The following is a 27471-nucleotide window of genomic DNA, read 5'->3' on the forward strand; positions in this document are numbered from 1 at the left end:
GTTGGTGGCGGCGGTGCCGGGGGGGTCAGCAATGGCGGGGGTGGGGGGTCAGCGGCGCCGAAGGGGGCTAAAATGTGCCCCCTCACCTCGGGCTCTGGACCCCCCTCCCACCGAAGTCTGGCTACGCCCCTGCTCCCATGACCACATCACCTTTGGGGTTGCGCACGAGACACTTTGGGCTAGATTCTGTAAATGGCACCGACAAAAGTGGTGCTGAAAAAAATGCTGAGAGCTATTCTATAAGCTGCACCTAAAGTTAGGCTCCGTTTATAGGATAGTGTTTTAGTCCTGGGGATCAAGCTTAACTTTAGACATAGCCGTTTGCACCAATGAAAACACAGTGCCACTGCCCATGCCTAAATTTAGGCATGCGTAACCAAAAACCACACCTATGATCCACCCGAACCGCTTATGACCCTCCCATTTCCATACCCCCTTTTTTGGAACAAGTGTAAAATTTAGGAGCGGATCATGCAATTAAATTTACACATGTACATCTTAATTGATTCCAATTATCGGTACTGTCAAGCATCCAGAGTTACCTAGTAAACCTGGTGTGGAGTTGGGCCTAGGACTGGGAAAGTCGAAGCACAGCCAAGCGGCTGGAAAGTGCTTACAATATATATATTTATATATATATATCAAACATATAAATGGCAAGTGACCGACTCACCTGCAAATGCGCAGAACAGACTTCCCTCTCTGTCCTGCCCTTGTGTCAAGACATCATGATGTCAGAGGGCGGAGCAGAGAGGGAAACGGAGTCGGACTGTCGGACGCCGACGCTGCCGCCTGGAAACGAACATCGTGCGAACCAACCTCCACCCTCCCCCCATCCTCGCCGCCGCTCCCGCCCCCCTCCATATCGGGCCCCCTGCACTGACCTGACAGCGCCCGAGGTGAGAGGCGCTGTCAGGTCAGTGCAGGGGGCCCGGCACGGAGGGGGAGGGAGCGGCGGCGAGGAGGGTAGCTGGACATGGGGGGAGGGCAGGGGGGAGAGGACATGGTTGCTGGGCATGGGGTGAGAGCAGGGCAGAGAGGAGGGTTGCTGGACATGGGGGGAGGGGATCAGTGGACGGGGTGAGGCCAGGGGGGAGAAGAGGGCTGCAATACTCGCCCGTTTTTATGGGCTTAACAGCTAGTATATATATATATATATATATATATATATATATATATATATATGACTCAAGTGCCTCCCTTTTGTACCTCTCTCTCCTTTCTTTTAAAGTATGCATATCTAGTTTTTTTAGCTTTCTGTGTATGTTCATGTACCCACAGGATTTATAACGAGCTAGCATGTTATGTATAGTTGTCAGTATAAGATACATGCACCTATGAGTACAGAATATACTTGTGTAGCAGACCTTCAATGTACTTGTATGCATGGAGGAACAGAATCATATATACAATTGGCCAGAGAATTTGAACCCTGGCTTGTGAGGAATCCTATACCCAGTTTGAACATGCGGTTACTTAAGTGAGAAAATATGTGAGAGAGATAGAGAGAGAAAGAGAGGGGGGATATATCTGCCCTTAAAAATTGCTCTGTCGCAGCATATAAATATTTATATATGAAACTGTCATAAATCTGTCAGCTTGGGAAACGTACGAGTCGACAAGGTAACTTTGGGAGTTTTTACTGAAGAGCTCATGAGCTGGAGTAGAAGACCAGCTGAATGAAATCAGAATTAGTGGCTGCTTGGCACTAGTATCAGAAAGGTAGGCACCCCAAGTTTGAGGAAATAAACAGACTCACTCACTTAGGCCCAGTGGTCTCATTAAAACGGAATCAGAACAGTGAGCCAACACTCTGAAGTACTTGAGGGATCCTTAACAAGCCGTCACATATTGTCAAATGAATCTAGTGGTCTTTCTATAATAGATTTTACCATGTGAAGTTTTGTTCTTTCTAGAAGTTTAGTCAAATGACAAATATAAGCTGCTTCCCTTCCAATTACTGTTCCATCTCCCTCCAACCTTTCTTATCCAAACTATTTGAACGTGCTGTTCATTGCTGTTGTCTTGACTTTCTTTTATCTCAAGCAATTCTTGATCCACTACAATCAAGCTTGTGTCCTCTACATTTAACAGAAACAACCCTTGCCAAAGTCTCCAGCGACCTGTTCCTGACCTTTACTAAATCCTCATCCTTCCTGATCAATCTGCTGCTTTTGGCACAGTTGATCACCACCTGTTCCTTGATATGCTGTCCTCACTTGTACTTCGAGGCTTAGTTCTGTCTTGGTTCCCTTGTTATCTCTCCCATCGCACTTTTAGTGTACACTCTGGTGGATCCTCCTCCACTACTATCAATCATGTAACTGGGAAATCTTCTCTTCTCTCCATATATACTTGTTCCCTTGGTGCTCGGAACCATAGGAGCCAACTTGATTGGGGGTGCTGAAATGTTTTTTGGTTTTTGAACCATAGGAGCCAACTTTTCAAAATGATTGGGAGTACTGAAATGTTTTTTTTTTTTTTTTTTTTACAGGTGGTGCATTTCCTCCCCCTCCCCCCTCTCCCTCCCTCTCCCCCTCCCCCCTCCATTCATATCCAACAATTCTCCTCTCTCCCCTGCCCTCCTCTATTCAAATCCAGCAATTCTCCTCTCTCCCCTACTCTCCCCTCTCATCCATGTCCACCAAATTCTAACGTCTTCCCTACCCTACCCTCCCCTCCCTCCATCCATGTCCAACAAGTCTCATCTCTCCCCTGCTCTCTCTTCCATGTTCAGTGATTTCTCCTCTCTCCCCTCCCCTCCCCTGTCCAGCGATTTCTCTTCTCTCCCCTCCCCTCCATGTCTAGTAACTCGCCCGAAACACCACCTGCCCCTTTTCAGCCCCCCCTCTCCTCTGAGTTCCAGGACCTCCCTCCTCCGAGTTCCAGGCCCCCCTCCTCCGAGTGCCAGTCTCCACCTCTCCTCCAAGTGCCAGTCCCAACCCTTGCCTTCCTGCCACCCAGAACTTAAAACTCATCTTACCTTGGTCCCAGCAGCAGTGAAAGGCGAGCAGGCTCATCTTCAGCCTTCCCTTCTTTCTCAGCTCTGGTCCTGCCCTCATTTCCTGTTTCTGCGAAGACAGGAGCAGAGCTGAGAGAGAAGGGAAGGCTGAAGACAAGCCTGCTTGCCTTTCACTGCTGCCACCTGCCAGGACCGAGGTAAGATGAGTTTTAAGTTCTGGGAGGCAGGAAGGCGACACGGGTTAAAATATTGGGGGAGCTCGAGCACCCACAGCACCTACGGAGTCGGCGCCTATGCTCGGAACTCCTCCTATGGTTTTCAGTATCTTCTTTATGCTGATGACTTCCACATCTACCTCTTCATTTGAGAAATGTTAGCAGGAATCCAGGCCCAAGTCTCAATCTGTCTGACACTGCTGCCTGGGTGTCTCACCGCCACGTGAAACTAAACATCACCAAGACTGAACTTCTTATCTTTCTCCCTAAACTCACCTCTCCTCTTCCTCCATTCTCTGTTTCTGTGGGTAACACACTCATCCTCCTTGTTTTGTCAGCTTATAGTCTGTAAACGATTCCTTACTTAGCGTGCAGTGAATAGAATGGTGCTTTCACGGGTTTTTTTTTTCGTTGCCAATTTTTGGGTGGTATGTATAGAATTTGTTCCTTAATGTTCACTAATAGTTAAAATGGGTTTTGTGCTAACATTTAGCATGGTGCCTTAACAGTTAGCACTCAGCAATTACCACAGTAACCGCCTAATACAGAAGTGGGTGTGGAATGAGCAGAGGATGGGTGGGGTCTGCACTCTTTCAGTTAACACTGAGGTAATTACCAGACATAATCTAAATATTCAGTATAGTTAATGTAATCTCAAATTTGTAGCTAACCACCATGTAGATAATGCATGTTGAAAATAAATAGTTGTGTTAACTGAATGGTGAAATACTGAGAATACACCAACTGCTAATGCTGAGGTGTTCAGTTACTCCGCATTGATGTTGCGATTATTGAATGATAACGGTAAAACATAGTAGTAAACAGGACCTAAAAAGTGTTATCAGATAAGGAAAGCCTACTGGTTTGAGCACACCTAGAGAGCAGTTCTACAACTGGACTCTACAGTTTAGTCTTAAATTACACAGACTGTGAGCCTATTCTTTGAGCAATTACACCTTCCCAACTGCAAAGGTATTAAATACAAGACCTCCTATGCATTCAGTTTCTCCTTTTTGGGCAGCCAGCTTTGGAACGCTCTGCCAAGATCCATCCAAACAATCAATGACCATCTACCATTCAGAAAAATATTGAAGACCCATCTCTTCAAGAAAGCTTACCCTAATGACCCAACTTAACTTTTTAAGCCCACCCACATGATTCCTGCCCGGCGATTATTATACCTTTGACCATGTCTCACAATCTCCTTATGCTCATTCCTCAATCTCTTCCTCTCCATCCTTCCTACTCCTTACCCCTCCCAATCTCTTCTCCTTTTGCTCATCCTATCTTTGTTTACCTCTCCATGCTCAATTTACATATCCTCAAAACCCCACTACTACTATGTTTACAACTTGTAATATGCTCCTTCAAGACTTTGTAATTCTATTTACTATGTAAACCGCATTGAACCTACTATGTGTGGGAAAGCGCAGGGTACAAATGTAATTAATAATAATAATAATAATTACATGCATAAGTTTTCTTATAGAATATTCGCATAAGTTATGCGCCAACCTTTCGGTTTGTCCATTTATACCATGTCAGTAGCAGGTGTAAGAGGGTGTGCATAATCGTAGCACTTTAATGTATAACTTACAGTATTTTGTAAGGTATGTGTATAAATGTTAGACACGCCCATGACCTACCTATGCTCCTCCCCTAGGGAATGCTCCCTTGCATTTCCCCATTATATCAGTTGTGTGTTTAAGGGACCCTTATACTAAGCAGTGGTAGGGCTAATGCGTGGGTAGCATGTATCAAATCAACCCTACCGCAGGGGTAGCACGGGTACCCTGCAGTAGTTCTGAAGTTGGCGTGCACTGTTTCTCGTTGTATAGAATGAGGGGGATACTGCATGTTGCAGATCTTATTCTGTGGCGTTCTTCCTTCCATACTCTTTCTCATGCATGCTTCAATTCTGCTTACTGCATTCGTTCTCGTTACCTTCACTGTCTCGGAAACCTGTTTCAGGTGTCCATCACCCTCTTTGTGAAAAAAAAATCCTCTCTCATATTCTTCCAAGCTTCACCATCTGTGAAGTGTATCCTCTCCCCCCCCCCCCCCCCCCCCCCCACCTCCGACCGGATGACCATGTTATTGAACCAAATTCCAGAAACTCCATAATGAACCTATGTACACCCAAGGAAATTACAACACTTAACTAGTTTCATAACATGTGTGTAGTATAGTTTCATAATTACTACATCCCCTTATATCTAATTTCCTAGTCATTACTTTTATAGCTCCTGCTATTACACTGAGGGCCTGGCTTATGCAGTTCCAACTGTGTTTTCCTGCTGATAGCATTATCAGACAATTATTACTAATACAATGGCCGGTAATATGAGAAAAATGGAAAGTCGAATCAACCAGTCCTTTCACTGAGTCATAATTGCAAGTTTAAACAAGGGTCTTTTTAAAACTCTATACTTAAGGAAGTCATCCAGTTGTCTTATCAACATACCTTTCCTCAAGGCTGTGCATGGAAAATGGGTCTTTTGGGTCTTTTGGCCAAATTTTGGACACTTTTTCAGTTCATTTCAGAAATTAATGCTTGTAAAATGCGCTCTATATTATAAAAAAAATGTAGGGTTCCTTTTACTAAGCAGTGGTAAGCCCAACACGAGCTTACCGCTCATTATTTAGGAAGTACCGCTGGGCTAACGCAGCAGCCTGGTGGTACTTCCCCCCCTCTACTGTGCCGTCATTTCTGGCTCTACGCAATTTGTAGCGCCAGATACTACCTGGCGATAATCGGGCAGTGCCATGCACTGCCCTGTTGCCGCCGGGCTAGCATGGTAGCCCTTACTGCCACCTCAATGTGTGGCGGTAAGGGCTGCCCCCTCCCCAAATGGCCGCGCGACAAGTGCTTTACTTGCCGCTCGGTCATTTCCTGAAGGAAGGCGAGACCGGCCCTTTTACCAGCTGCGGTAAAAGGGGGCCTTGGCGTGCATTTAAAACACAGACCAATGCCAACGCAGGCCCCTTTTTTCCATAGCTTGATAAAAGGGAGCCTCAATGTATGCAAATCGACTATGCATTCATTAATTAGGGCATTCTTAATATTGGCACTTGCATCTCATCCGTTCCTGACACACACATGAATAAAGAATACTATGATCCTATATAATAAAACGCACCTCCAACATTCTGAAGCTGACTGCATGACTGAGGCATTCCTGCAGAGCCGTAGCAAGGGGAGCTGACACCCGGGGCGGGTTGCCGCTGTGCCCCCCCCCCCCCGGGTGCAGCACGGCGCACCCTCCTCCCGCTGGAGCGCACCCCCCCCCCCCCGGAGCGCATACCTGTGGTGAGGGATGGGCGGGAGGGCCGATCCGCCCCGACTGCACGTTGCTGGGGTGTGTCGGCTCCGCGCTGGTTCACTGCTCTCTCTGTCCCCCTTCCTACGCCACTGCATTCCTGCTCTCTGTATCCATCTCCTGAATTGACATCATGTACTTCCGGGTTTGTCACAAGCAGAAGTGACCAACCACATGAGGTTTCTCGGCTTCAGAATGTTGGAGGTGCATTCTATTAAATGGGATTGGTCAGTTCCTTGAAGCACAGCCAGAGCTCAGCGTCCTGCACAGTAAGGCTCAGACACCAGCGAGAGAGAGGGGGGGCCTGACACCAGAGAAAGGGAGGGAGGGGGGGCCTGACATCAGAGAGGGGGGGAGGTATCTCTGTCACACACACACTCTCTCACACACTCTCTCTCACAGTCAATGTCTTTCTCTCTCTCATTCTCACACACTGTCTCTCACACACTCTATGTCTCACACTGTATCACATTCACTCTATGTGTTGCACAGTCACTCACACACTATCTTGGTCTCATACACTCAGTCTAACAGAGAGTCTGTGTCTCACACACACTCTCTCGCACACACTGTATCTGTGTGAAACACACTCCCTCTCTCTCTCTCACACTGTGTCTCACATACGCACTTGCACACACTCTCATTCTCACACACACACTCTCTCTCTCTCACACACACACACACTCGCAAATTCACTCTCTCTCTCTCACACACAGTCACTCTCACATACACTCTCTCAAACATACACACTCCGAGGAAAACCTTGCTAGTGCCTGTTTCATTTGTGTCAGAAACAGGCCTTTTTTTACTAGTAACCTTATAAACTGGAAAAATAATTTTGGACACAGCTTTATTAACCAATCAAAAATTAATAACCAACACAAATAAAAATGTTATTATCAATATTTCAATTCAACCTTCACTTTTCTTATTACCTTTTATAAAGCTAGTCGGTGGCGACCTAGCTGCACATATTTATTCCATCAAATGTATTAATACTCCATGAGCCACCTTGTAAAGTGAGACCTGCGGTGATCTCAAGGCCTCACTTCTGCTTCTGGCAATTTCGCACACAAGCAGACTACACTGTAAAATCCCTATAGCCAGTAAATTCATTGTCCTTAAATGAAGGCTGCTTAAAAAATTCTCATTTAAATTACTGCAGCTGTGACTTAAACTACCACTTTTAACATCCCTAAACATTGCTATCCGAACTACAAAATTACCCAAGATCCCAATCCCAACCCTCAGTCTTCTAAATTTTGGGAGGGATTGGGTGGAATGAAATTTCTTGCTTCAGTTTCCTCAACTAGCTTTCCTCATTGCTTCCCATCAATTCTCAGTCCGGAGCCCGCCAATTTTCCTGACGTTCTCATGCTTTTTTGCTCTGCCCCAACCTTATTATTATTTTTTTTTTACATACCCTTTGAAGTCTATCCAATCTCAGGAGCTTAGCCGAGATTGGGTGGCAGAGCCAGCCGGTGGTGGGAGGCGAGGATAGTGCTGGGCAGACTTATACGGTCTGTGCCAGAGCCGGTGGTTGGGAGGCGGGGCTGGTGGTTGGGAGGCGGGGATAGTGCTGGGCAGACTTATACGGTCTGTGCCAGAGCCTGTGGTTGGGAGGCGGGGCTGGTGGTTGGGAGGCGGGGATAGTGCTGGGCAGACTTATATGGTCTGTGCCAGAGCCAGTGGTGGGAGGTGGGGCTGGTGGTTGGGAGGCAGGGATAGTGCTGGGCAGACTTATACGGTCTGTGCCAGAGCCGGTGGTTGGGAGGCGGGGCTGGTGGTTGGGAGGCGGGGATAGTGCTGGGCAGACTTATACGGTCTGTGCCAGAGCCAGTGGTGGGAGGCGGGGCTGGTGGTTGGGAGGCGGGGATAGTGCTGGACAGACTTATACGGTCTGTGCCCTGAAGAGGACAAGTACAAATCAAAGTAGGGTATACACAAAAAGTAGCACATATGAGTTTGTCTTGTTGGGCAGACTGGATGGACCATGCAGGTCTTTTTCTGCCGTCATTTACTATGTTACTATGTTACTATGTAAGTCACCATTCTTTCTGCTCTTATTTGGATGCCTTACTAAACCTCAACATCTCTTCCAAGTAATCCCTTCTTATTTTGTTTTCCCTTTTTGCTAATTAATTTGTTAATTAATTAATGTAATTACATCAAAATTTCATTAATTTTAATTCTTAAGTCTTTATAAGACTCCCATTGCAAAATAATTAAATTATCGTCTTATCGAGCATATACCACCACCACTCATTTTTCTTTTATCCCTTCACCATAACAAAATATATATAGGCACTACTGCAGCAATGCCAATATTATCCACCCATAATTGATCTTATAGGTTTTCTTTATACATAAAGTTGATTTAGTGTGTTCTTTATGGGGGGCGTGACTTTTTCTGAATGGAAACCAGAAATCAAATTGATATCCCTGCTTTTCATTTTGGGTTCTTGTCGGGTATTTGTGACCTGGATTAGCCACTGTTGGAAACAGGATGCTGGGCTCGATGGACCTTTGGCCTTTCCCAGTATGGCAATACTTATGTTCTTATGAAGCCTATTGATTAGAATAACATGGGAGGAAGCATGGCCTTCCCACTAGGGACGAATGGGATGGTACTATACTATACTGTATCCTGCCTAATCCTCTTAAAAACGTACAAGGTAGGTAACAAAAAAGACCCAAGCAGAACAATTGAGCAAAAGAATCCATAACTTATACATAACTATATAAAATCAATCTCCTAATTTCACAAAACAGATAAGTTTTCAGTCTTTTTTTAGAAACAAGAAATAAAAATGAGAATGACCATCCTGTGGAAGATGATTCCAAATTCTAACGGCATGGAAAACTAGGGAATGGCCATATAATGACGTATATTTCACACTTTTCAAAGATGGTAACTGCAAGATAAGGCAATCCATGCTTCGGCTCTTAAAAGAAGACCCTAACAAAGAAAATAATAAAATAAAATCTTCCGGAGCCTACCATTACAATGCTTTGAAATCTAAGCAACTGGGTTTAAAAGTAATTCATGCTTCAATAGGAAGCCAATGGAGATCCGCAAATAACGGAGTCACATGATCAAATCTACTTTTCTTACACATCAACCTAGCAGCTGTGTTCTGAGTCAGCCTTAGCTTCCTCAATAATTTAGTGCAGTAGACTTTGATCCTGGGGAACTGACTTTGATTCCCACTGCAGCTCCTTGTGACTCTGGGTGAATCACTTAACCCTCCATTGCCCAAGGTACAAAATAAGTATCTGAATATATGTAAACCGCTTTGAACGTAGTTGCAAAAAAAAAAAAAACACCTCAGAAAGGCAGTAAATCAAGTCCCATTTCCCTTCCCTTATGTGAAATGCCTAAATATAATGAATTGCAGTTGTCTAGAGATGATAACATAATAGCCTGAACTAATACTCTGAAAATTTGAGGAAAAAATAAGGATCAAATTAAACATAATTGATTCATTTTAAACATGATTCATGTTCAACATGATGTGGGTTCTGAAAAGAGTAAAACCATTCCTCCCCCAAAAAACTTTCTGCAACTTGGTACAATCCACAGTACTCACCCACGCTGACCACTGCAACAGCATCTTCATTGGTTGCAAAACCCAAACCCTGAAAAAACTCCAAACCGCCCAAAACACGGCAGCCAGACTCATTTTTGGTAAATCACGATTTGAAAGCGCAACACCACTCCGTGAAAAACTCCACTGGCTCCCTATCAAAGAATGAATAAACTTCAAAGTCCACACTCTGATCCACAAAATCCTCCACGGAGAATCTCCAAGTTACATGGCCAATCTGATCGACCTTCCAGCCAGGAACAGGTCCAAATCTTCTCGAACATATCTTAATCTTCACCTTCCTAATTGCAAAGGTCTCAAATACAAAACCTACTACGCATCCAACTTCTCCGTTATAGGTAGCCAACTCTGGAACGCCATACCAAGATACCTCCGAACAACCAACGAACACCTACCCTTCCGAAAGCTGCTGAAAACTTACCTCTTCAAACAGGCCTATCCAAACTAATCCACACCACTAACACTATCCATACCTAAATCCTTCCCCCCACATCTCTTCATCTTGTCCTACTCTGTACAACTATGCTATCTCAGGGATACTTTGTACCCAGACATTGTAAGCCACACTGAACCTGCTATTGAGCGGGGTATAAATGCTACAAATAAATAAATAAATAAACAAACAAACATAGATATCTTAACTAGAGCATTAATCTGAGGTCCCATCACTAAGGATGACTCTGGAAGCATCCTCAAGAACCTGGACTTCTTATCCAGTGAAAGGCATGACCCATCCAGCTATATAATCTGATCAGGTATGGGTGTAACATTCTTGAAGGAGGGTGAGGGTAAACAATTGGGTGTTATTTTCTTTCATTGTCTAATCTGCTTCTGTTGTCTGTTGAATAATATGAGATTTATTGTGAAGTAATCCTGACAGAAAGTCTCCATTAAAAAAAAATCCACTAATTAATTGCAAAGCAAAATTCTATTGTGTATTGAGTATTTAATTAAACATTCATAAATTAAATGTTCCCATGATGCTATGGCTTCAACACTGAAATGTGAGAAGGAGCCTCACGGCATATCTGAAAGGGTTGCTCTTCATCACAGGCTCAATACGTACACTTACGAAAGGAGCAGGATATTCCTGTCCTTGAGGACGTCCAACCATTCAGTTTTTCAGGATAAGTCCAATAAAGATGCATTCTGTCATTGAAGGCGATGCATGCAAGTCTATCTCATGGATATTCATTACAGATAGCCTGAAAACCTGACTTATGAGTGGAGTTTTCCACCTCTCTCCCACGATGACCTAATCCATGCATTATTTAAACAAATAACTCGAATGAAATACATTTCATTCTAGGCTACAGTAAGAAAAGTCCATTTAAGGACAAGTAAATATTCAAACTAGACAACTGTGATGATTACACCATTAAGTGGATTCTGGGTAATGAAGTCAAAAGTAGTATTCAATAAGATTTTCCATATAAATTAATTTGCTAAAGCATGGGGGTGATAATTCTGTGGTGGGTTGGTTCAAGGAGGGCTGCTCTGGGGATTTGGATTGGAGAGTTACTCTGGAGAAGGAAGTCAGGAAAGGGGGATATATCAGGGGAAGGGTCTGATTTGGGGCCGATCAGAATGAGGGGAATGTGTTGTGGAGCCATGGAAGAGTCGTGATCCTCTGCTATTTGTCAATGCATGCAACATAGTGCCTATGTAGTAAGTATCTGCCTGGGGCACCAAAGGGCAGGTAATGAGCACATCCCTTTGCATTTACCATCCAGGCTTTGTACTTAGGCCCAACGCTCAAAAACCTGGTGCTGTTCCAAATAGCACCGTAAAAATACAATTGGAACAGTGCTCATTACCTCTCTACCCTTATCTCCCCTTACGCTCCTACCCGAAACCTCCGCTCACAGGACAAATCCCTCCTCTCAGTACCCTTCTCCACCACCGCCAATTCCAGGCTCCGCCCTTTCTGCTTCACCTCTCCCTATGCTTGGAATAAACTTCCTGAGCCCATACGCCAAGCCCCCTCCCTGCCCATCTTCAAATCCTTGCTCAAAGCCCACCTCTTCAATGTCGCCTTCGGCACCTAACCATTATACCTCCATTCAGGAAATCTACACTGCCCCAATTTGATTGACTGCATGCACATTTTGTCCATTAGATTGTAAGCTCCTTTGAGCAGGGACTGTCCTTCTTTGTTAAACTGTACAGCGCTGCGTAACCCTAGTAGCGCTTTAGAAATGTTAAGTAGTAGTAGTAGTAGTAGTAGTAGTAGTAGTGAAGAACTACTACTATAAATCATTTCTATAGCGCTACCAGTCGTACGCAGCGCTTTACAATTTAACAAGAAGAAAGACAGTCCCTGCTCAAAAGAGCTTACAATCTAAATCAGGACAGACAGACAGGACAAATAAGGGATAAGGGTAGGACAGACAGATAGGACATAAGGGAAAGGGATTATTAAAGAGAGGAAGACAAGATAAAGGTTACGAGCAGGTGACAGGTTAGGAATTAAAAGCAGCATCAAACAGGTAGGCCTTTAGCCCGGATTTGAAGGCGGCCAGGGGTGGAGCTAGACATAATGGCTCAGGGAGTCTATTCCAGGCATAAGGTGCGGCAAGATAAAAGGAACGGAGTCTGGAGTTAGCGACGGAGGAGAAGGGTGCAATTAGGAGAGATTTGCCTAGTGAACGGAGTTCCTGGGAAGGAGTGTAGAGAGAGATGAGGGTGGAGAGGTAGCGAGGGGCAGCAGAGTGAATGCACTTATAGGTCAATAAGAGCAGTTTGAACTGTATACGGAAACGGATAGGGAGCCAGTGAAGTGACTTCAGAAGAGGGGTGATATGGACATAGCGACTTTGGCGAACAATGCCCTAATGCTCAACGGTAATAAGATGCAAATATAGGGGCAGTCATAGCGTTGAGTAGTAGGAAGTTCGGCGGGAGGATTGTGCTTTGGTGCAGGAGGATTATGCTGGCGCATGCGCAGAAGAATTCCATGGTAAGCTCGGGTCCTCTGCGCGTATGCACGGTAAACCCCGTACATGAAGCACACATTGGTGTCTGTTTTCTGCGGCCTAAATATAAACATGTACAATTTTTTTTTTAGCTTGAACGCTTATATTTAGACACAGCAAACAGATGCCAGCACTTAAGGGCTTGCATGGGCTTCCTTCTGCTTCCAAAAACAGTCAAAACTGGCAGATTTTGCAAAATCAATCATGACAGAAGCATGAGAAATCCTCTCTTCCAACAGCCTAATGCGTTCTCTGACCTGGCATTATTTTTTGCAGTGGTAAGGCAGTTGGGAAGGAATACGAAATGACTTCATTTACATGAGCTTGACTACATTTGCATGCTATCTGCACTAGTGCCTGGCGAGCTTGTTGTTTCCCACTCTAGATCCCTGTGAATATTCTGTGTCGGGGCGTAGCCAGACCTCGGTGGTAGGGGGGTCCAGCCTGAGGTGTTGGGGCACATTATAACCCCCCGACGCCCCTCCCCTGCCACTTTCGAGCCCCCCCACCTCTGATGACGACGACCCTCCCCCTGCCGGCACCGCTGCTAGGTACCTTCAGCGCGTTCACTGATCTGTTTCTGTGAGTCCTGACTCAGTCAAGACTCACAGAAACAGATCAGCGAACACGCCATAGACCGGCGCTGAAGAGGACTTTGGCTGGCGGGGTAGGGGACCCCCGCCAGCAAAGGTACCTAGTGGAGGCAGGGAGGGGTCGGCGGTGGGGGGGAGGGGGTCAAAAGTAGAGGGGACCAGGGCTAAATCTGTGGGGGCCCATGCCCCCGTGGCCCCACCTAGCTACGCGCCTGTTCTGCATAGGTAGATACAGGCACTGGTATGGCACTAATGCCCTCTAGTGTCTGCATTTACGTTTTAACATCAGGGCCTGGGGTCCTTTTACTAAGGTGCAGTGAAAAATGGCCTGCCCTGGTGTAGACACATGTATTGGACGCGAGCAGGTTCATTTTTCAGCGCACCTGTAAAAAAGACCTTTTTTTATGGCCGAACATGGACGTGCGACAAAATAAAAATTGGTGCGCGGCCATTTTGGGCCTGAGACCTTACTGCCACCCATTGACTTAGCGGTAAGGACTCACACATTAACCAGGCGGTAATCGTTAGCACGCCATGCGGTAGAAAATAAAATATATTTTCTGCCACGCGTATCAGACGCGCGTAAAAAAATTGAATTATCACCCGGGGCTCGTGGTAGTCAGGCGGTAGTTCCAAATTGTTGGAAGAGTATAGGTGCCTATGCGCCATAGTAAAAGGTTTGCCCCTGCCACACTTAGGTGCTTGCACTTTATGCCAGCTTTATGACTGGTGTACATGTGAGTACCTAAATGTTAGGCATTTTGACATTGGGTTCCACTAGCATTCTATAATGCATCTTAGACACCTAGGTTCCTTTACAGAATAGGCTCCTACCACACACCCTCAGGGTACCAAAACAGAGGCACCCAGTTATAGAATTGCCCCCTTAGGGGCGAATTCTATATATGGTGCTGAAAAAATTGACACCAAAAAACGCATTATTCTTAAAAGCCATTCTTATGGTTAGGCACTGTTTACAGAATAGTGCTTTCACCCAGGAATCGTGACTAACTGTACGCATGGCTATTTATACCAACTAAAACATGGTGTAAATGTGCCCACCTAAATTAGGTGATATTCCCCCCTCATTTTATAGCAATGCAGGGACGCTGAGGGGAGGGGCAGGGGGGACAAATTTCCCCAGGCCCGGGCCTCCAAGGGGGGCCCAGCACCGGGGTCAGATCACCGGCGCTGCAGTCCTTGGTCTCACCTGCCTGCCCTCAGCTCCGTTGACAGCCCCCCTCCGTCCGCCACTGTGCCCCCTGCATTTAAATCGGCAGCGCCTCACCTCCATGTGAAAGCAGCAGATTGCCTCTCTTCTGGCCCTCCCTGTGTCCCGCCCTCGCGGAAACTGGAAGTTACATCAGACAAGGGTGGGACACAGTGAGGGAAGGCCCGAAGGGAGGCGATCTGCCGCTTTCATAGGGAGGTGAGGCGCTGCTGATTTCAATGCAGGTGGTGGACGGAGGGGGGCTGAAGACAGGGCTGGGGTGGGTGAGTGGAGACTTGGGACTGTGGCGCTGGTGGCCTGAAAGCGTGGGGGGGCGGCCTTGCCGTGGGCCCGACAATCTCTTGGCAGCCCTGTAGCAATGTGAGTGAAAGTTAGGAATGCCCCATTTCACCCATGACCCTCCCAATTCCATGCCTAGTTTCTGAACTCACGTGTAAAATTTAGGCGCGGATTCCTGGCCTAAATTGACGTGTGTATTTTTCAATTAAATCTAATTAGTGCCAATAATTGGTTGTTAACAAGCCAATAATTTGTGCTAATTAGATTGGCATTCAATTAAATTGCGCACACAAAGGGCTAGATTCTATATATCATGTCTCACGGAAATCGAAGCATATTCTATAAAGTATGCTTGAATTTACTGTAGGTATAAATTTTAGAATACGCTGAGTTCTGCTTCATGCAACTAAACTTAGTCGTGGTCAATTAATCCAACTAAATCCTGTTGTAAATCCCGACGTCTAAATTGGGCGTGGAGCAGGTGTATTCTATAACAAAGCGCATAGATTTTAGAAACGCCCATGGTCCACCTATTCCACACCCATAATCGTGCCCACTTTTCAACTATGCAACTTAGAATTTACCCTCACCACGTTACACAATATGTTTAGCAAATAGTGTGCATAAATTCTAATTAATGCCATTTAGTGCTGATAATTGTTAACATCCAATCATCAGCGCTGATTAGCTTGTTAACTAATCAAGTTATGCACATTGTTATGGAATACGCGTCAATTTTCACGTGGAAATCGAGGCGCCGTATATAGAATCCCATGGAAATTGGGCACGTGCCCAAATCTGCCCACAGAATTGTTTGTAATTTTATAGAGTTTTTTTATTTTTATTTATTTATTTGCTACATTTGTACCCCACATTTTCCCACCTATTGGCAGGCTCAATGTGACTTACATTATATTGCAAAAGACAGAGTTAATTAACAGAGTAAGAGGTTTGTTCTAAATTAACATATTACTATGTAAGAATTAAGGAAGATATGTCTGTGGAATAATTTACATAACACATAACGAAAAAGAAAAAAAATATGATAATATGGCTAATATAAGTTAAGGGGTTAGTGCACAGATGCTGTTTTACAAGTGAGCTTTGCATTTACTCCAGCTTAATTTTTATAGTTAAGGTGTAGTAGGTCCAAAAATTAACCACACTTTAATAAATGGGCCCTTATGCTTTTTAACATAACATAGTACAGGCTTCGAAGTTTGCTAATCTGTTCCACTTCATGGGCGCTGAAGGAAACATGCCTGAAGCTGTGGGGAAGTAGCTTAATGCACACTCAGTCATGTGTTATCATTATTTACTTAGTGGAATATTGATTTTTTTTTTTAGCAGTAGAAAAATAATTTCACCACAGACAGATTCGGCAATGACGTCTAAGTGGTTCATAACAGAACTTACCAGAGATTATAGGTGCTATTATTAGGTGTATTTCCATTGCTATTTTCCCATAGAAATAAATAGGGATGGACAGCCAAAAATTTTAAATTTTTTTTTATTGCAATCTTTCAATATCAATGTTACAATAAGCATTAAATAAAATAAAGAATAATATTCAGCAAGAACTACACCACCATGTTTACTAAGCCACGCTAGCGGCTCCGTGCGGCAATTCTGACAGGTGTCAGTCCTGCTTATTTTCGAAGGAGATTGCCGGCCATCTTCCGACACAAATCGGGAGATGGCCGGCCATCTCCTAAACCAGGCCAAATCGGTATAATCGAAAGCCGATTTTGGCCGGCTTCAACTGCTTTCCGTCGCAGAGCTGGCCAAAGTTAAAGGGAGTGTGTCGGCAGGGTACGGAAGGCAGGACGGGGGCATGGTTATGAGATTGCCGGCTTTGGCCAATAATGGAAAAAAGAAGGCCGGCTCTGACGAGCACTTAGCCGGCTTCACTTGGTCCATTTATTTTTAGGACCAAACCTCCAAAAAGTGCCCCAATTGACCAGATGACCACCGGAGGGAATCGGGGATCACCTCCCCTTACTACCCCAGTGGTCACTGTTACACTTGTGGTAGTAAATGGGAGCCCTCCAAACCCCCCCAAAAACCCACTGTACCCAAATGTAGGTGCCCCCCTTCACCCGTAAGGGCTATAGTAGTGGTGTACAGTTGTGGGGAGTGGGTTTTGGGGGGGATATTTGGGGGGCTCAGCACCTAAGGTAAGGGAGCTATACACCTGGGAGCAATTTTTGAAGTCCACTGCAGTGTCCCCTAGTGTGCCCAGTCAGTGTCGTGGCATGTGAGGGGGACCAGTGCACTACAAATGCTGGCTCCTCCCACGACCAAATGCCTTGGATTTGGCCGGGTTTGAGATCGCCGCCATTAGTTTCCAATATCGTTGAAAAGCAATGCCGGCCATCTCTAAAGCCTGCCCAGATGTTGAGATTTGGCCGGCTCCGACCGTATTATCGAAACGAAAGATGGCTGGCCATCTTGTTTCGATAAAATGGTCGGGACGCCGCTTTAGGGGGCCGGCCATATAGATGGCCATTTGATAATGCCCCTCAGTATTAGCACACCGTAGCCACTAGTGCAGCTTAGTAAACAGGGGGGGAGGGGGACAGTCGCTAGACTCAAGAAACAGGTTACTCAAACTTTCTATAACCCTCCAAATGGGATGAGGAGGAAAAAAAGAGAGAGAGATAGAAAAAAAAAAACAATTTACAAAATATAAAGGAAATATTCATGGCTTTCGTTTTCTCATGCACCGAGGACACTCTTAATGCAGAGGTAAAATGGCTGTGGTTTTCTTTTTTCCACAAATAGCCACGCACTGATTTCCCAATTAGTGCAAGACCATTAGTACCGAAGTCCTTACTGCCATCTATTTTGTAAGCACTAGGGGCTCCTGCACTAATCCTGTGGTAATTAGATGGTGCACGGCACTGTCCCATGCTAACTGATTAGCACAGGGAATGCCTACTCTATGCCCATAAACACACACACCCCGCGCTGAAAAACAAAAGCTATTTCTAGCACATGGCAATTGACAAACTACCATGGGACTCCTCACCATGTCCCATGGCAGTGTTTTTGGGCATGCAGTAGGAATGTGCTAGTGCCTACTGCTGCTTCGTAAAAAGACCCCTATATAAATGGCATCTAGCTTCCATGCTATGGGTCCTGTTTACTAAGCTGCACTGTAGGTGCATTCACTTTTGAGTGCATGCTAAAAATTAGTGCGTGCTAACGATAGAGACACCCATTATATTTATATGGGTGTCTGTAGCATTACTGCATGCATTCACTGGGTAAATCTCTCTTATTTGCACCCTTCTCCTCTACCGCTAACTCCAGACTCCGTTCCTTTTATCTTGCTGCACCATATGCCTGGAATAGACTTCCTGAGCTGGTACGTCAAGCTCCATCTCTGCCCGTCTTCAAATCTAGGCCAAAAGCCCACCTTTTTGATGCTGCTTTTAACTCCTAACCCTTGTTCAGTACCCTTATCATCCCCACCTTAGTAATTCCCTTATCTCTTATCTGCCCTGTTTGTCTGTCCTAAGTAGATTGTAAGCTCTGTTGAGCAGGGACTGTCTCTTCATGTTCAAGTGTACAGCGCTGCCTACGTCTAGTAGTGCTATAGAAATGATAAGTAGTAGTAACGTTTGGGATTCAAGAAACTTGCAACTGTTTGGGATTCCGGAATCTTGCCAATTTTTGTCCGTATCCCTTATTTGTCCTGTTTGTCTGTCCTAATTAGATTGTAAGCTCTGTCAAGCAGGGACTATTTCTTCATGTTCAAGCGTACAGCGCTGCGTATGTCTAGTAGCGTTATAGAAATGATAAGTAGTAGTAGCATTTGGGATTCCGGAATCTTGCAACTCTTTGGGATTCTGCATGGAGGACTTACAAACTTAGGCCCCATTTTACTAAGGCACGCTCACGTTTTTAGCGCACGCTAAAATTGTGGGCACGCTAAATGTTAGAGACGCCAGTGCATTCCTATGGGCATCTCTAACGTTTAGCATGCCCACAATTTTAGAATGCGCTAAAAACGTGAGCGCGCCTTAGTAAAAGGGGGCCTAAATTTGTAAGTCCTCCAGCGACAGAGAAATCCTAGCGTATCTGAACATAACTGGGCCTTGAACTTCTGAGAATGTTGTGAGCCACATTCACAATGAGTAGGCATAAAACAAACTTGTATGCATTGAAGACTTGGAATGTAAATATTTGCTGTATACCAGTGGCGTAGCCAAGGGTGGGCCCGGGTGGGCCCAGGCCCACCCACTTTGGGTTCAAGCCCACCCAGTAGCAGCACACCTATGATGTGGCTGGCAGGGATCCCCAAGCCCCACCAGCCAAAAACTCTCAACAACTGTACCTCCTGCATACCTTGTAAATAGCAGATCTTTGCCTGCAGCGAGCAGTGACTGATACACACTGTTCGTACCGGCTCCATAGCCTTCACTCTGATGTATTCCCGCTTATGCAGAAACAGGAAGTTGCATCAGATGGAAGGCTGTGGGGCCAATGTGAGCAGTGCGTATTAGTTGCTGCTCGCTGCCGGTGAAAATCTGATACTTAAAAGGTATGAGGGGGAGGGGGGATATTTGAGAGACCATATGGTATGCAGGCGAGAGAGGGAAAGACCAAATTACTTGTCGGACAGGGCAGAGTTCTTCTGCCCGCCCAGGCCCACTCAAAACTGGGTGTCTGGCTACGCTCCTGCTGTATACATGCTCAGCATGGATAACTTGAAAATGTGACTGGCTTCTTTGGGATCAGCAGGACAGATATTAGGAAGCCCTAGAAAAAGGACTTCTAGTTATTGTAAAAACTGTTGCATTATGTTCAAGCCTAACAGAAGATCCACTGCCCAAACTCCATTGGCCGAACCCAATGGGCCGAAGAAGTTGAGAATTCCCTGAAGAGATAGCGAATACATCTTTAATTGCATCCATAGGAACACTCACTACCCTGTAGCTAGTGCCTTTAGTTTTTCTATAACAAATTATCCTAATGATCTGACTCAGGACCAGATGTTAATTGCATTGGAAAGTAATCAATTTCCTTTACTGAGCGTGAACTCATTTGCAAGGTTAGTCAGTGAGCAGCTACAGAGTTCTTAATGAGGCAGGAGTGTTGCTGACCTTCTAAGTTTCTTGTGTTGATTCCAGCCTTACTACAATTACGTTCATTTCCCCTTCTGACCCTGTGCAAAAATTTCTATCTTAAAGCTCATCTTTGGTAACAGTCATTATCTGATGCACCAGATACTGCAAATGAATAAACCACATCAGAAAGTTTACTAGGAGATTTTAGTATTACCTAGCTGCACATTAAGAGGTCTAGGTGGTATTAGTATCTCAGAGACAACCATGTTAAAATAATGTGCTCTTTTCGATATTTAGTGCAACTGCCTATTTAAATATGCACATATCTCATGTATATGTCATATGCAAAGGTGTATTACTCAGTTATGTAAAAAGGAAAAAGAAGCCAGCAGATCAATATAACACCAGAAAGATTTTATTGAAGATACCGTATGTAAACAAATTGCCTGACACAGGCCGTGTTTCGCCCACCAAAGGCTGCGTCAGCGGCTACAATAAACAAACAGATCTTGGTACATAGTAAGGACCACTTAATATAAATAAATAAATGAATCATCCCATCACAAAAAACGCTTATATGTATTTAAAAAATGTATATATAAACATGTATACGATTGCCAACATATATATAATTAATAATAAATATCTATATAAGAACATATACATAAAAACAGCAAAGCAAGGGCACTAATATACAGCATTAGAACTTGAACATATATAAATATGTAAAAATATTGTGTCACATATTAAATAATAAAAATGGAGTGGTGGACACATACCTAATTTGAAACCTTCTGAAAGGAGCAACTCTAAAAACGGAAAGCCTAAAAATATGAATGTAATCAAACACTAACCTGCTTATAATCGAAAGAGAAAAACGCCTATATTGTGACCCAAATCGGGAGATAGACGTTTATCTCCCAAAAACGAATAAAGTGGTATAATCAAAAGCCGAATTTGGACATTTTCAACTGCACTCCGTCGCGGATGCAGACAACGTTGATGGGGGCGTGTCGAAGGCGTGGTGAAGGCGGAACTGGGGCGTGGTTATCTGCCGATCAGAGATGGCACCTTTCGCTGATAATGGAAAAAAAATATGCGTTTTTAGCGAGAATTTAGGGCACTTTTCCTGGACCCTGTTTTTCCACGAATAAGGCCCCAAAAAGTGCCCTAAATGACCAGATGACCACTGGAGAGAATCGGGGATGACCTCCCCTGACTCCCCCAGTGGTCACGAACCCCCTCCCACCACAAAATATGCCGTTTCACAACTTTTTATTTTCACCCTCAAATGTCATACCCACCTCCCTGGCAGCAGTATGCAGGTCACTGGAGCAGTGGACTTCAGGCAGGTGGACCCAGGCTCACCCGCCCCCCACCTGTTATACTTGTGCTGGTAAATGGGAGCCCTCCAAACCGCCCCCCAAACCCACTGTACCCACGTGTAGGTGCCCCCCTTCACCCCTTAGGGCTATAGTAATGGTGTAGACTTGTGGGCAGTGGGTTTTGAGGGGGATTTGGGGGGCTCAACATCCAAGGGAAGGGTGCTATGCACCTGGGAGCTGTTTTACCTTTTTTTTTTTTTTTTTTGTAAAAGTGCCCCCCTAGGGTGCCCGGTTGGTGTCCTGGCATGTGAGATGGACCGGTGCAGTACGAATCCTGGCCCCTCCCACGAATAAATGTCTTGGAGTTATTCGTTTTTGAGCTGGGCGTTTTCGGTTTCCATTATCGCTGAAAAACAAAAACGCCCAGCCCATGTTTTTTTGAAAATACGATTCGGTCCGCCCCTTCACGGACCCGTTCTCGGAGATAAACGCCCATGGAGATAGGCGTTTCTGTTCAATTATGCCCCTCCACATATATCAAACCAGCAATGATAAAAGATCATAATAATGAAAAATTAAAAAATAAGAAGTAAAAACAAAAATAAATAGCAATATGAATAAGATTATGCAATAAAAGGTTACTCACTTGTGGTGTATAATAGATTGGAAAAAAACAGCTCAAACAGCAGATGCCTAAAATGACTGTCCAAAAAATAAGGAATAAAAATTACAAATGAAAATGAAAATAGGCGTCATACCTTCGCCAAATGAATAATGTATATAAAATCACTACTGTCCAGACTAACAGAATGTGGAGATGCACAATATACTGAATATACTCAAAAAAGATACAGCAGAATTAGAAAAGGTTCAATGACGAGTGACCAAAATGATAAAGGGTTAGGAACTCCTCTTATATGAGGAAAGGCTAAAGAGGTTAGGGCTCTTCGGCTTGGAAAAGAGATGCTGAGAGAGGCTATGACTGAGGTCTGCAAAATTCTAAGTAGTATAGAAAACGTAAAAGTGAATCGATTTGTTTTCTCTTTCAAAAAGTGCAGAGACTAGGGGACACTCAAGAAAGTTACATGGAAATAACTGCAAAACAAAAGGAGGAAATATTTTTTTTTCACTCCGTGAATAGTTAAGCTCTGGAACTTCTGGAATAAGATGTGGTTCCTCATCAACGCCCACCCTGTTCATCAATATCCCCTTGACGTGTCCAATCATCCTTTCGGCAAAGTCTATCCTACCAATCAACCAATTATCCCTCCCAAATTACCCATCCATTCCATGACCTCTACCAACAGCAATATGATCACACAGGTCAACGTGAACTGCCCTTTTCTGATTGTCAGGAGTGGGGAGGTTGATTAGGCCTTTCAGAGAAAGAATGAGAGAGTTAGGTATTGACAGGGGTTGGGAGAAGGTTGGAAATATAGCAGCAGGGGTTGGATGAGTATTACAAGGGGAGGCTGGATACGTATGTTGACGATCCTTCCTCTCTCTTTTCAAGAAAAGGACCCAGAAGCATGAGTTGTTGATGGTCTCTGAACTTCCCTAAGAGCTCCAATGGGCCAACCACATAGGGTTCATTCTAAAACAGGTGCTAATATTTTGGATGTGAATTACATGCATACATATTTAGAACACTAACACATGCATACATAAGTGCACACATATGGGCTTATATGTTAATCTACCACCTAAACACTATTAAGTATATATACGCATATCTTCAATAGTGCGTAGTTTGCAGGTGGACATACACATGGGTAGTGCCTGGGTGCATATTACCAGAACCTAGGTGCGAGCATGTACACCAGCTCTACGGCTGGTGTAAATGCTTACACTGAAGTGTAGTATACATATATACTCCGTTAAGCGAATATTTTGTAAAGGAAATTAGGCGCCTACTCGTTCAGAGTTTGGGAGTTTCAGCCATTAGGGATAATCTATCTGTCCATCAGCAGATGGAATGTTTAGAAATTTTTCTGAGGAACTTAGGACGCCTACATTTTCCAATTACGACATCACATTCTATTGATATATTCCTGAATAATTATTATAGGGAAATTCTGATTATGCCAAATGTTGATGGAATTAAAGGGCTCAATATTCAAAGTGATTCCATTGAGCAGGAGAGTCTCCTGCCCATTTAGATTTGGCTCAGTGGGCTGGCTGATGATACTCAGCAGCGCATAACTGGGCAGTGCTGCTTAAAATTGGCACTAACCAGCCATCTTAAGTCCAGGAAGGAGAGGACCATTTTGAAGGCAGAGTTGGGGTGGAGCAAACCGGGCATATAAGACCACACAAACTGTCAGAACTTTGTCTGGTAAGCTATGTGGGTGATAGCACTGAGCACTGGTCAGCACACACATAACTACCAGTTAGCAACTTGAAGCTGTTCCCCCTCCCACCCCCTGACAACAGTCTGACCCCCCCTCTCCCATCTCCCTGACAACAGTCTGTCCCCCTCCTGCAGTGCCGTAGCAAGGGCGGCTGACACCCTGGGTGGGTCACCGCTGTGCACCCCCCCCCCCGGGTGCAGCACAGCACGCACCCCCCCTCCGTGGCGCACCCCCCAGAGCGCATTCTTGCGGGGGATGGGCGGGAGGGCCGATCTGCCACGAGTGCACGTCGCTCGGAGCTGTGTCGGCTCCGCTGGTTCCCTGCTTTCTCTGCCCCGGAACAGGAAGTAACCTGTTCCGGGGCAGAGGGAGCAGGGAACCAGCGGGGCCGACACCCCCCCAGTGCGTGCACCCGGGGCGGACCGCCCCTCCGGCCCCCCCTTCCTACGCCACTGCACTCCTGACTCCCTGACATAGTCTGCTCCTCCTTCCTGACCCTTCAATAAAAGTCCAGTCCCCCCTTCCAGCACCTTCCAATATCCATCACCCCGTCCCTGGGCCTACCTTAACAGACCTGTGGTCTAGTGGTCATTGGGACAGGAGTGAAACCTACTGGCTGCAGCCACTCGTGGTTCTTATTGGAAATGGCCACTGTCACTTCCAGTTCTGATGCCCCAATCTCCCCACACCATCGGCATCAATTTGTAGTCGGACATCAGTACAAATTCTGACATTGTCCCCTTATTATCTTGATCTTCTCACATCCAGAGGAAGCCTAGGTGCAGCCCACAGTGGTCACACTCCAATTTTGATTTCCCTTATGCCCTTCAGCTCTCATCAAACTACATTTTGAAATAAGCATTTTTTAGTTTTAAAAACAAAATTATAGAAAAATGAAATTCTGTTGGAGTCTCAGATACGACATAAAGGGAATGTTAAATTTCAGGTACCTTTCCTTTAAGAATACTGATATGAAGTGCTAAGCTGCTGCAGAGGCGTAGCCAGACATGATATTTTGGGTGGGCCTGAGCCCAAAGTGAGTGGGCACACAATTCTCCTCACACACATGCTTTCTATTCTCACCCCTGCTTCCGGACCAGTGACCCCCAACAAATAAATACCTGAGCTGGCAGGGATCCACAAGCCCTAGCAGAGAAGAGGTCCTCCAGCGGCCAGAACAAGTCATTCTCTTACTTGCTGTAGCCAGCGGCACTGTTCACATGCTGCTGTTCTGCTAGCCTCTGCCCTCCTGCACATGCTCAGTTTTTGCATGAGCATATGGGGGGGGAAAGGGGGAGTGGCAGCACGGTGGCAATGCATGGACAGTGCTGCTGGCTGCAGACAGTAGGAGAATGAGCTGCTCTGTCCACTGAAATATGTCTTCCGGCTGGTGAGGCTTGGGGATCACCTCCAGCCATAACAAAGGTACTAGAATTTTGGGTGGGCCTGACTTCAAACTGAGCTTGATCATTAAACACCCAATGAACAGCAGAGCATAACAACCCAGCATATACAGTCAGGATGTATATCCAGTACAAGAACCCAAGCAGCTAAGGCAAATGTTACCAAAGCGAAACACAGGTATCACTATAAGCCCTGAGATCTAAGGACTTTAATAGCTCAAGATAAGTTATGTCCAGGTTCAATGGGCATTTACATGTACATTGTTGTGATATTGGTCAAAACACATAAGCTAAGGTTTTATTATAATGGTTATTTTCAAAAACAATTTATAGTACACACAAATTTCTTTTGTATTTAGCCAAAAATTGTGCATGCAAATTTGGGGCGCATGTCCAATGTGCGCACGCAATTTCATTGAATAATGAGCCAATTAGTACCAATAGTTGGCTTTTTAACAAGCGATTATTGATGTTAATTGCTACGTACGTCTAGTAGCGCGCTATAGAAATGATAAGTAGTAGTAGTAGTAGTAATTGGAATAAATTAGGATATATGAATGTAATGCACCTATATTTTACATATGTCTTAAAAAAGGGGGCATGGAAATGGGAAGGTTCAGGGTGGATTATGGGCGTGGTTTTGGGTTTCACACATAATTAGAGAACAAAGGGTCTTCATGCGTAAAATTTAGGCGGGGGCATTTGTACCGCATTTTCATTGGTGCAAATGGATGTGCCTAAATTTACGCATGACCTCTTGGACTTATGCACTATTCTATAAACTGTGCCTAACTTTAGGTGTGGCTTATAGAATAGCACTTAAGCGTGTTTTTTTCTGCACCAATTTTTAAGGTGCAGTTTATACAATTCACCCCTTAGTGCTCACCTTTTTCAATAGTAGCTCAAGGTGAGTTACATTCAGGTACACTAGATATTTTCCTGCCCCTGGAATGCTTAAAATCTAATTTTTTAACTGAGGCGACAGAGGGTTATAACTTGCCCAACATCTCAAGGTGCAGCAGTGGAATTTGAACTGAGTTCCCTGATTGCCAACTTGGTGTTCTAACTATTAGGTTTCTCCTCCTCTGGGGATTGTTGACGGAATCTGTAAGTTTCTTTATGAAGATGGGAAGTATGTCTAGATTCCATGTTTTATTTACTGTATTTATTTATTTATTTGTTGCTTTTGGTCATGGCACTTCAAGAATCTGTAGGGAGGTATGTAGAGTTGTAGCCTATTAAATCTCTTTTTTGAGACAGTATGGCTATCTACACATTTCCTTGGTAGTATACAGAGGTCATTTTATTTATATCATCTATACCCCACAATTTCCCACCACTGGCAGGCTCAATGTGGCTTACAACATTAAGTTAGCAAACAGGAAAGTACAATAAATGGAAAGTGATACGAGGGCTGAAAGGTACAGGGTTAAGAGAAACTAGGTAAGTCCACAAGATCTTTAGACGAGTTGGAGACCAGGAATCACAGAGGCAGGACGGGATCTTTAGGGTAAGCTTGCCCAAATAAGTAGGTCTTGAGAGACTTCCTGAAAGTCAGATGATCCTGAACCGTTCTTACATATTAAGGTAATGTATTCCACAAATGAGTGCTGATATAGGAAAAGGTGGAAACATACATGGTTTTATACTTGAGACCTGAACACGCAGGGTAATGGAGGTTTAAGTATGAACGAGAAGATCAAAGCGAATTCCTTGGTGGTAAGTTGACAACTAAGGGCATCCATATATGCTGCAGCTGCTCCCTAGAGGATCTTATGGACTAGGGTGCAAATTTTAAAAGTTATTCGCTCCTGTACAGGTAGCCAGTGTAATTTCTCACAAAGAGGTCTGGAACTGCATGGCTTTTCACATGTAGAGAGCAACAATTATATCAATAAATAGCTAGTATGTGTAAATCGCAGGCTTAAAATCTGTTTATACAGGTAAAAACAGCAGGATGCATAGTTTGGAAGGAGCCAGGGTAGGGAGTGTGAGGTGTGTAGGTGAGGCTTAGGCAGGGCTGGCATTAGAGGCAGCAAACAGGGCAGCTGCCCTGGTCCCCACAGCTCCATGCATCACTTCCCCTTCTCCCCATCACAGTCAATCTCCTTCTCTCTTCCCCTCACCTTCCAGA

At 44.7% G+C, this 27471-nt stretch overlaps 1 long non-coding RNA gene across 1 annotated transcript; it reads left to right on the forward strand.

Annotated features, from left to right (window-relative positions):
- The first annotated feature begins 8783 nt into the window (after nt 1-8783).
- On the forward strand, nt 8784-18832 carry LOC115462998. Its single transcript, XR_003940982.1, has 3 exons — nt 8784-8868; nt 11426-11429; nt 18822-18832. It is a non-coding gene; the product is annotated as an uncharacterized LOC115462998 (long non-coding RNA).
- Nucleotides 18833-27471: the final 8639 nt, after the last annotated feature.

Source organism: Microcaecilia unicolor, chromosome 2, assembly GCF_901765095.1.
Source record: "Microcaecilia unicolor chromosome 2, aMicUni1.1, whole genome shotgun sequence".
NCBI classification, from domain to species: domain Eukaryota; kingdom Metazoa; phylum Chordata; class Amphibia; order Gymnophiona; family Siphonopidae; genus Microcaecilia; species Microcaecilia unicolor.